This window comes from Pseudophryne corroboree, chromosome 6 (genome assembly GCF_028390025.1).
Source record: "Pseudophryne corroboree isolate aPseCor3 chromosome 6, aPseCor3.hap2, whole genome shotgun sequence".
Lineage (NCBI taxonomy): Eukaryota > Metazoa > Chordata > Amphibia > Anura > Myobatrachidae > Pseudophryne > Pseudophryne corroboree.
The window spans coordinates 377,716,664-377,726,681 of NC_086449.1; positions in this window are offsets into that span (position 1 = coordinate 377,716,664).

The following is a 10,018-nucleotide window of genomic DNA, read 5'->3' on the forward strand; positions in this document are numbered from 1 at the left end:
GAGTCCCTCTTTTTACACATTACGGCAAAGTCCCTCTTTTTACACTGTATGGCAGACAGTGTCCCTCTTTTTACACAGTACGGCAGACAGAGTCCCTCTTTTTACACATTACGGCAGAGTCCCCATTTTACACAGTACAGCAGGTAGAGTACCTCTTTTTACACATTACGGCAGGCCAGGAGTGTAAGTACATACCAGATGCCTGGAGGCGGAAGAGACAATGGTGCCTCCCTCCCCCACACACACAACCACATATATGCACATAGCCACATATATACATATACACACAACCACATGTATACATATATGCACAACCACATATATACATATATGCACAGTGCACCCAGCCACATATATATACACACACACCATGCCACATACACACACACACACACCCAGACACATATAATCACACACACAGCCACATATACACCTATAGAGGCAAATTCCCACCGGCAAACAAACCTCTCTTCTCTAGCCAGATCCTCCTCGTGGTTGCAGCCACTGCTGCCGCTGCTGGACCACCTCTGCGTGCAGGAGCCGCTGCCACTGCTGGAAACTGCCTCTGTCGGCGTGTCAGGAGGAAGGAGCCTGAGAGTCGGTGCGGGATCCGTGCACCCGGGGGGCCATAAAGCGGGAGCCAGGCAGGCCAGAGTGCCAGGAGGCAGGCTGCTGGGGACAGGAGGCAGGAGACGGACAGCGGGGGACAAGAGGTGGAAACCGGACAGCGGGGGACAGGAGGCGTGAGCCGGACAGCGGGGAACTGGAGGAGAAAGCCGGACAGCGGGGGACAGGAGGAGGGAGCCGGACAGTGGGGGACAGGAGGCGGGAGCCGGGCAGCGAAGGACAGGAGGCGGGGGTCAGGAGGCGGGCACACTGCAAACATCACCTCCCCTTTAGATACTCGCTCCTGCTGCAGCACACAGTAGACAGTACAGGCGGCTTGTAATGAGTCAGACTTTGGGGATGCGGGCAGCTGCCCCCTCAGGGCGACTGCGCTGTGTGCCAGGCACCACTGGCACACACGCAGTTACAGCCCTGATTGACAAGTGCCGCCAACAAGGACCCCTACCCTGCAGCGCTATGTGTGGTGCCCCCTCTACACACACCTAGTTACGGCCCTGCTTAACAGCAATGTAGTCCCCTGAGCAAAGCAATGTTCTGAGGCACCTACCCATCCTCCAGTGGTAGGGGCTGGGGTGTTATCAACTGCAGCTTTGATGTCCCGTTTGCAGTAGGGGGTGTTCTGTCTCCTGCTGAGCAGTGTAGGACCTGGAGCAGTAATTTCTGCCAATTACTCTTTAATTGCACAGATGGTAGGAGATGGGGCGGGAGGAAGAACACTAAACTGTAGAAGGTGGAATTGGGCTGAATAAAGGGGCCCCAGTACATGACTTCCAGAGTGGTAGGGGGTGTTTAATATGCAGGGGAGGGGTGGATAGTGGAGTGGGCTTAATATTAATCATTTTCTGGTGGGAGGGCAGCTTGCTTTACTGCAGATATCTCCAGTTCCTGTAAATATATTTCTCAGATAGAGAGTCACACCTTGCAGGAAGTATTGGGGACTTGGGGATCAGAGTTCAGGAGCCAGAGCAATCCACCAATGTAAAGATAAAACTGCATACCAGGTGTGTGGAGCTGGAGCAGGAACCAGCTGCTGGAAGGTTGATATCTTTGGTTCTGGGCATAGTAGAGACAAGCTGCCAGAGTCCACCTAAAGGGGAGAGTCACATCTTTTAGAGAATATCCTCAGAAAAACTCTAAGCCAGACAGAACCCGAGATATCCGACTGCGAAGAGCAATTAACAGGCTCAAATGGAGACCACTGCTTTTAAGTTGGATAACTCTGGTTCCTTACGGTCGATTTTCAAAAATCTGGTAACCCTGGAAAAATGGGACCCTCAGCTATCAGCGAAAATTGGCAGCGTGCCATCAACTCGGAATGACCCCCTATATATCTAAACATTTCTTACAAAGATATATTAGGATAATAGTGGCAACATTGTGGCCCTCATTCCGAGTTGTTCGCTCGGTAAATTTCATCGCATCGCAGCGATTTTCCGCTTAGTGCGCATGCGCAATGTCCGCACTGCGACTGCGCCAAGTAAATTTGCTATGAAGATAGGATTTTTACTCGCGGCTTTTTCTTCGCTCCGGCGATCGTAGTGTGATTGACAGGAAATGGGTGTTACTGGGCGGAAACACGGCGTTTTATGGGCGTGTGGATAAAAACGCTACCGTTTCCGGAAAAAACGCGGGAGTGGCTGTAGAAACGGAGGAGTGTCTGGGCGAACGCTGGGTGTGTTTGTGACGTCAAACCAGGAACGACAAGCACTGAACTGATCGCAGATGCCGAGTAAGTCTGAAGCTACTCTGAAACTGCTACGAGGTGTGTAATCGCAATATTGCGAATACATCGTTCGCAATTTTAAGAAGCTAAGATTCACTCCCAGTAGGCGGCGGCTTAGCGTGTGCAATACTGCTAAAATCGCCTTGCGAGCGAACAACTCGGAATGAGGGCCTGTGTGTTCTGTATTGACATATATTGTATCTGTTATATATTTATAAAGTAACACTTAAATGGTTACAAGAGAAGCATTACATTTTTTATACAGTCTTTTTTATATGTCTAAGTATCTACGGAAATAAAATAGTTTCTATTGCGCGATTTTAATAAACTGTTTTAATTTACACATTTGTGTTGTTAGACTCTAAAGTTGTTTTTGCGCCATTGGGGTTTTTCTTTTATAAGTACTCTGCTGGGAAAGCTACTGTATATGTACAGTATATAACTAAAAAGCTCCCTTATTCCTGTAACTTATTTTCTTCACCAATGTTTCATTTTGGCACAAGCCACTGCATTTAGCTAGTAAAATCAGACAGTTAACTCTTACAGGTTTTAACTAAATGTAAAAGTGTGCCCCAAGATAAGCATTAAGATTCAACAACTTTTTTAGAAAAGCAATATAACATGATCAGTGTTCATGAAGCTTCAGGCTAAAAGTATCTAAAGCAACGTACCTGGTTATTGTGTAAAAGTGCCCCAAGAAGAGTTTTCTTCTCCTTGCCCATAGTGCTGTTCTCATATCTCTGATAGAGCACCACTGGTAGCCTCTATGACTCTTCTTCCATTATGATATGTATTCACCTCACTGACTGTTATATCAGATAAGGTGATATAGTACCATCCTTGTTCTAACATACCAGTTCATCAATTTTCCATTTTCTGGAACCTGTGCACTCAGTTGCTGCCCAGTTACGCCTGTTTAGCTGCAAATTGAGATGCAACTGAGCTACATTTGACTCTGAATAGCCTCTAGTTGTTCAAAGTGCTTAAAAATAGCAAGATCTGTCTCCACAACATAGATGTGTGCATTGGGGTCACTGGGAACTTAGACGGCCAGATTTGTTTTTTTTTTTTGTTTTTTTGAGAAATGTAGGGGGTTAGGGGAGCCCAAATCGATATGTTGGCTAGGGTTCCATAGGGTCTTAAATTGGCTCTGGCTATGTGCATTAACTTTCCTAATTATGTCACGTTTCTGTTTTTGTTTTTGCATAGGCTCTAAAATACATAAGTAAGATATAAGGTGTCACAATTTATGATGCTTTTATTTTGAATAAAGCAGAACTAATTTCCACCATATTACTTATGAAACAATATGTAGCACATCTAGAATAATTACAATAAGCACACGCTTGAGGTAAGGGGAAAGCCATGAAACAAAATCTGTTAATTTATAGGATGTTACTAGTTTTTAAACTCGATTCTTGTTTGTGTGGTTCTTGGTTAGTGTATGTGTAGGAAACATATCTCTTTGGACAGCTGCTCGCTACAGTTAGAGACTTGGTATCTCCTATATAATAGCCCAGAGTGACTCTGTATATAACGCTGGGCGTGGCTAGGAGCTCTCCCACACAGGTTACATCCAATGGGAGGTACTGCCCTTTGGCTGCTGTGTGTTCCCAGAGCAGGATTAACAGTGGGTCTGATGGAGTTGCAGCTCCAGCTCCACACCCCAAAATAGGCCCACTGCATCTGCAGCAACATACCCTCCAACAACTTACACATAAAAATCGGTACAAATTCGAAAAGGGGGCGTGACAAAGGGTAAAGTGGCCTGGCCATGCCCCTTTTCCTATACTTTCAATTAGTGATGAGCGGGTTCGGTTTCTCGGAAACCGAACCCCCCCGAACTTCACCCTTTTTACACTGGTCCGAGCCATACTCGGATTCTCCCGTATGGCTCGGGTAACCCGAGCGCGCCCGAACATCATCATCCCGCTGTCGGATTCTCGCGAGATTCGGATTCTATATAAGCAGCCGCGCGTCGCCGCCATTTTCACTCGTGCATTGGAAATGTTAGGGAGAGGACGTGGCTGGCGTCCTCTCCGTTATTGTTGAACTTGATTGTGCTGTGCAGTGCACTATTGCTTAATTGTGGGGAGGGCTGGGGAGCAGCTGTATATAGGAGGAGTACAGTGCAGAGTTTTGCTGATCAGTGACCACCAGTTATCCGTTCTCTGCCTGAAAAAAACGCTCCATATCTGTGCTCACAGTGTGCTGCATATATCTGTGCTCACACTGCTTAATTGTGGGGACTGGGGAGCAGCTGTATTATATAGCAGGAGTACAGTGCAGAGTTTTGCTGACAGTGACCACCAGTATACGTTGTCTGCCTGAAAAACACTCCATATCTGTGCTCAGTGTGCTGCTTTATTGTGGGGACTGGGGACCACCAGTATAATATTATATAGGAGGAGTACAGTGCAGAGTTTTGCTGACCAGTGACCACCAGTATATAATATATAGCATTACGGTACAGTAGGCCACTGCTGTACCTACCTCTGTGTCATCATTAAGTATACTATCCATCTACATTCTATACCTGTGGTGCATTTCAGTTTTGCAGTTTGCTGACACAGTGACCACCAGTATACTATATATAGCAGTACGGAAGGCCACTGCTGTACCTACCTCTGTGTCGTCATTCATTAAGTATACTATCCATCTACATTCTATACCTGTGGTGCATTTTAGTTTTGCAGTTTGCTGATACAGTGACCATCAGTATACTATATATAGCAGTACGGAAGGCCACTGCTGTACCTACCTCTGTGTCGTCATTCATTAAGTATACTATCCATCTACATTCTATACCTGTGGTGCATTTTAGTTTTGCAGTTTGCTGATACAGTGACCACCAGTATACTATATATAGCAGTACGGTACGGAAGGCCACTGCTGTACCTACATCTGTGTCGTCATTCATTAAGTATACTATCCATCTACATTCTATACCTGTGGTGCATTTTAGTTTTGCAGTTTGCTGATACAGTGACCACCAGTATACTATAGTAGTACGGAAGGCCACTGCTGTACCTACCTCTGTGTCATCATTCATTAAGTATACTATCCATCTACATTCTATACCTGTGGTGCATTTTAGTTTTGCAGTTTGCTGATACAGTGACTACCAGTATACTATATATAGCAGTACGGAAGGCCACTGCTGTACCTACCTCTGTGTCGTCATTCATTGAGTATACTATCCATCTACATTCTATACCTGTGGTGCATTTTAGTTTTGCAGTTTGCTGACACAGTGACCACCAGTATACTATATATAGCAGTACGGTACGGAAGGCCACTGCTGTACCTACCTCTGTGTCGTCATTCATTAAGTATACTATCCATCTACATTCTATACCTGTGGTGCATTTTAGTTTCACAGTTTGCTGATACAGTGACCACCAGTATACTATATATAGCAGTACGGAAGGCCACTGCTGTACCTACCTCTGTGTCGTCATTCATTAAGTATACTATCCATCTACATTCTATACCTGTGGTGCATTTTAGTTTTGCAGTTTGCTGACACAGTGACCACCAATATACTATATATAGCAGTACGGTACGGAAGGCAACTGCTGTACCTACCTCTGTGTCGTCATTCATTAAGTATACTATCCATCTACATTCTATACCTGTGGTGCATTTTAGTTTTGCAGTTTGCTGACACAGTGACCACCAGTATACCATATATAGCAGTACGGAAGGCCACTGCTGTACCTACCTCTGTGTCGTCATTCATTAAGTATACTATCCATCTACTTTCTATACCTGTGGTGCATTTTAGTTTTGCAGTTTGCTGATACAGTGACCACCAGTATACTATATATAGCAGTACGGAAGGCCACTGCTGTACCTACCTCTGTGTCGTCATTCATTAAGTATACTATTCATCTACATTCTATACCTGTGGTGCATTTTAGTTTTGCAGTTTGCTGACACAGTGACCACCAATATACTATATATAGCAGTACGGTACGGAAGGCAACTGCTGTACCTACCTCTGTGTCGTCATTCATTAAGTATACTATCCATCTACATTCTATACCTGTGGTGCATTTTAGTTTTGCAGTTTGCTGACACAGTGACCACCAGTATACCATATATAGCAGTACGGAAGGCCACTGCTGTACCTACCTCTGTGTCGTCATTCATTAAGTATACTATCCATCTACTTTCTACACCTGTGGTGCATTTTAGTTTTGCAGTTTGCTGATACAGTGACCACCAGTATACTATATATAGCAGTACGGAAGGCCACTGCTGTACCAACCTCTGTGTCGTCATTCATTAACATTCTATACATGTGGTGCATTTTAGTTTTGCAGTTTGCTGATACAGTGACCACCAGTATACTATATATAGCAGTACGGAAGGCCACTGCTGTACCTACCTCTGTGTCGTCATTCATTAAGTATACTATCCATCTACATTCTATACCTGTGGTGCATTTTAGTTTTGCAGTTTGCTGACACAGTGAATACCAGTATACTATATATAGCAGTACGGTACGGAAGGCCACTGCTGTACCTACCTCTGTGTCGTCAAGTATACTATCCATCCATACCTGTGGTGCATTTCAGTTGTGCGCAGTAAATATAGTAGTAGGCCATTGCTATTGATACTGGCATATAATTCCACACATTAAAAAATGGAGAACAAAAATGTGGAGGTTAAAATAGGGAAAGATCAAGATCCACTTCCACCTCGTGCTGAAGCTGCTGCCACTAGTCATGGCCGAGACGATGAAATGCCATCAACGTCGTCTGCCAAGGCCGATGCCCAATGTCATAGTAGAGAGCATGTAAAATCCAAAAAACAAAAGTTCAGTAAAAAAATGACCCAAAAATCAAAATTAAAAGTGTCTGAGGAGAAGCATAAACTTGCCAATATGCCATTTATGACACGGAGTGGCAAGGAACGGCTGAGGCCCTGGCCTATGTTCATGGCTAGTGGTTCAGATTCACATGAGGATGGAAGCACTCATCCTCTCGCTAGAAAAATGAAAAGACTTAAGCTGGCAAAAGCACAGCAAAGAACTGTGCGTTCTTCTAAATCACAAATACCCAAAGAGAGTCCAATTGTGTCGGTTGTGATGCCTGACCTTCCCAACACTGGACGGGAAGAGCTTGCGCCTTCCACCATTTGCACGCCCCCTGCAAGTGCTGGAAGGAGCACCCGCAGTCCAGTTCCTGATAGTCAAATTGAAGATGTCACTGTTGAAGTACACCAGGATGAGGATATGGGTGTTGCTGGCGCTGGGGAGTAAATTGACAAGGAGGATTCTGATGGTGAGGTGGTTTGTTTAAGTCAGGCACCCGGGGAGACACCTGTTGTCCGTGGGACGAATATGGCCATTGACATGCCTGGTCAAAATACAAAAAAAATCACCTCTTCGGTGTGGAATTATTTCAACACAAATGCGGACAACAGGTGTCAAGCCGTGTGTTGCCTTTCTCAAGCTGTAATAAGTAGGGGTAAGGACGTTAACCACCTCGGAACATCCTCCCTTATACGTCACCTGCAGCGCATTAATCATAAGTCAGTGACAAGTTCAAAAACTTTGGGTGACAGCGGAAGCAGTCCACTGACCACTAAATCCCTTCCTCTTGTAACCAAGCTCCTGCAAACCACACCACCAACTCCCTCAGTGTCAATTTCCTCCTTACCCAGGAAAGCCAATAGTCCTGCAGGCCATGTCACTGACAAGTCTGACGAGTCCTCTCCTGCCTGGGATTCCTCCGATGCATCCTTGAGTGTAACGCCTACTGCTGCTGGCGCTGCTGTTGTAGCTGCTGGGAGTCGATCGTCATCCCAGAGGGGAAGTCGGAAGACCACTTGTACTACTTCCAGTAAGCAATTGACTGTCCAACAGTCCTTTGCGAGGAAGATGAAATATCACAGCAGTCATTCTGCTGCAAAGCAGATAACTCAGGCCTTGGCAGCCTGGGTGGTGAGAAAAGTGGTTCCGGTATCCACCGTTAATTCAGAGCCAACTAGAGACTTGATTGAGGTACTGTGTCCCCGGTACCAAATACCATCTAGGTTCCATTTCTCTAGGCAGGTGATACCGAGAATGTACACAGACCTCAGAAAAAGACTCACCAGTGTCCTAAAAAATGCAGTTGTACCCAATATCCACTTAACCACGGACATGTGGACAAGTGGAGCAGGGCAGACTCAGGACTATATGACTGTGACAGCCCACTGGGTAGATGTATTGCCTCCCGCAGCAAGAACAGCAGCGGCGGCACCAGTAGCAGCATCTCGCAAACACCAACTCGTTCCTAGGCAGGCTACGCTTTGTATCACCGCTTTCCAGAAGAGGCACACAGCTGACAACCTCTTACGGCAACTGAGGAAGATCATCGCAGAATGGCTTACACCAATTGGACTCTCCTGGGGATTTGTGACATCGGACAACGCCAGCAATATTGTGCGTGCATTACATCTGGGCAAATTCCAGCACATCCTATGTTTTGCACATACATTGAATTTGGTGGGGCAGAATTATTTAAAAAACGACAGGGGCGTGCAAGAGATGCTGTCGGTGGCCAGAAGAATTGCGGGCCACTTTCGGCATTCAGCCACCGCATACAGAAGACTGGAGCACCACCAAACATTCCTGAACCTGCCCTGCCATCATCTGAAGCAAGAGGTGGTAACGAGGTGGAATTCAACCCTCTATATGCTTCAGAGGATGGAGGAGCAGCAAAAGGCCATTCAAGCCTATACATCTGCCCACGATATAGGCAAAGGAGGGGGAATGCACCTGACTCAAGCGCAGTGGAGAATGATTTCAACGTTGTGCAAGGTTCTGCAACCCTTTGAACTTGCCACACGTGAAGTCAGTTCAGACACTGCCAGCCTGAGTCAGGTCATTCCCCTCATCAGGCTTTTGCAGAAGAAGCTGGAGACATTGACGGAGGAGCTAAAACAGAGCGATTCCGCTAGGCATGTGGGACTTGTGGATGGAGCCCTTAATTCGCTTAACCAGGATTCACGAGTGGTCAATCTGTTGAAATCAGAGCACTACATTTTGGCCACCGTGCTCAATCCTAGATTTAAAACCTACGTTGTATCTCTCTTTCCGGCAGACACAAGTCTGCAGAGGTTCAAAGACCTGCTGGTGAGAAAATTGTCAAGTCAAGCGGAACGTGACCCGTCAACTAGAGATGAGCGCCTGAAATTTTTCGGGTTTTGTGTTTTGGTTTTGGGTTCGGTTCCGCGGCCGTGTTTTGGGTTCGAACGCGTTTTGGCAAAACCTCACCGAATTTTTTTTGTCGGATTCGGGTGTGTTTTGGATTCGGGTGTTTTTTTCAAAAAACACTAAAAAACAGCTTAAATCATAGAATTTGGGGGTAATTTTGATCCCAAAGTATTATTAACCTCAAAAACCATAATTTACACTCATTTTCAGTCTATTCTGAATACCTCACACCTCACAATATTATTTTTAGTCCTAAAATTTGCACCGAGGTCGCTGTGTGAGTAAGATAAGCGACCCTAGTGGCCGACACAAACACCGGGCCCATCTAGGAGTGGCACTGCAGTGTCACGCAGGATGTCCCTTCCAAAAAACCCTCCCCAAACAGCACATGACGCAAAGAAAAAAAGAGGCGCAATGAGGTAGCTGTGTGAGTAAGATTAGCGACCCTAGTGGCCGAC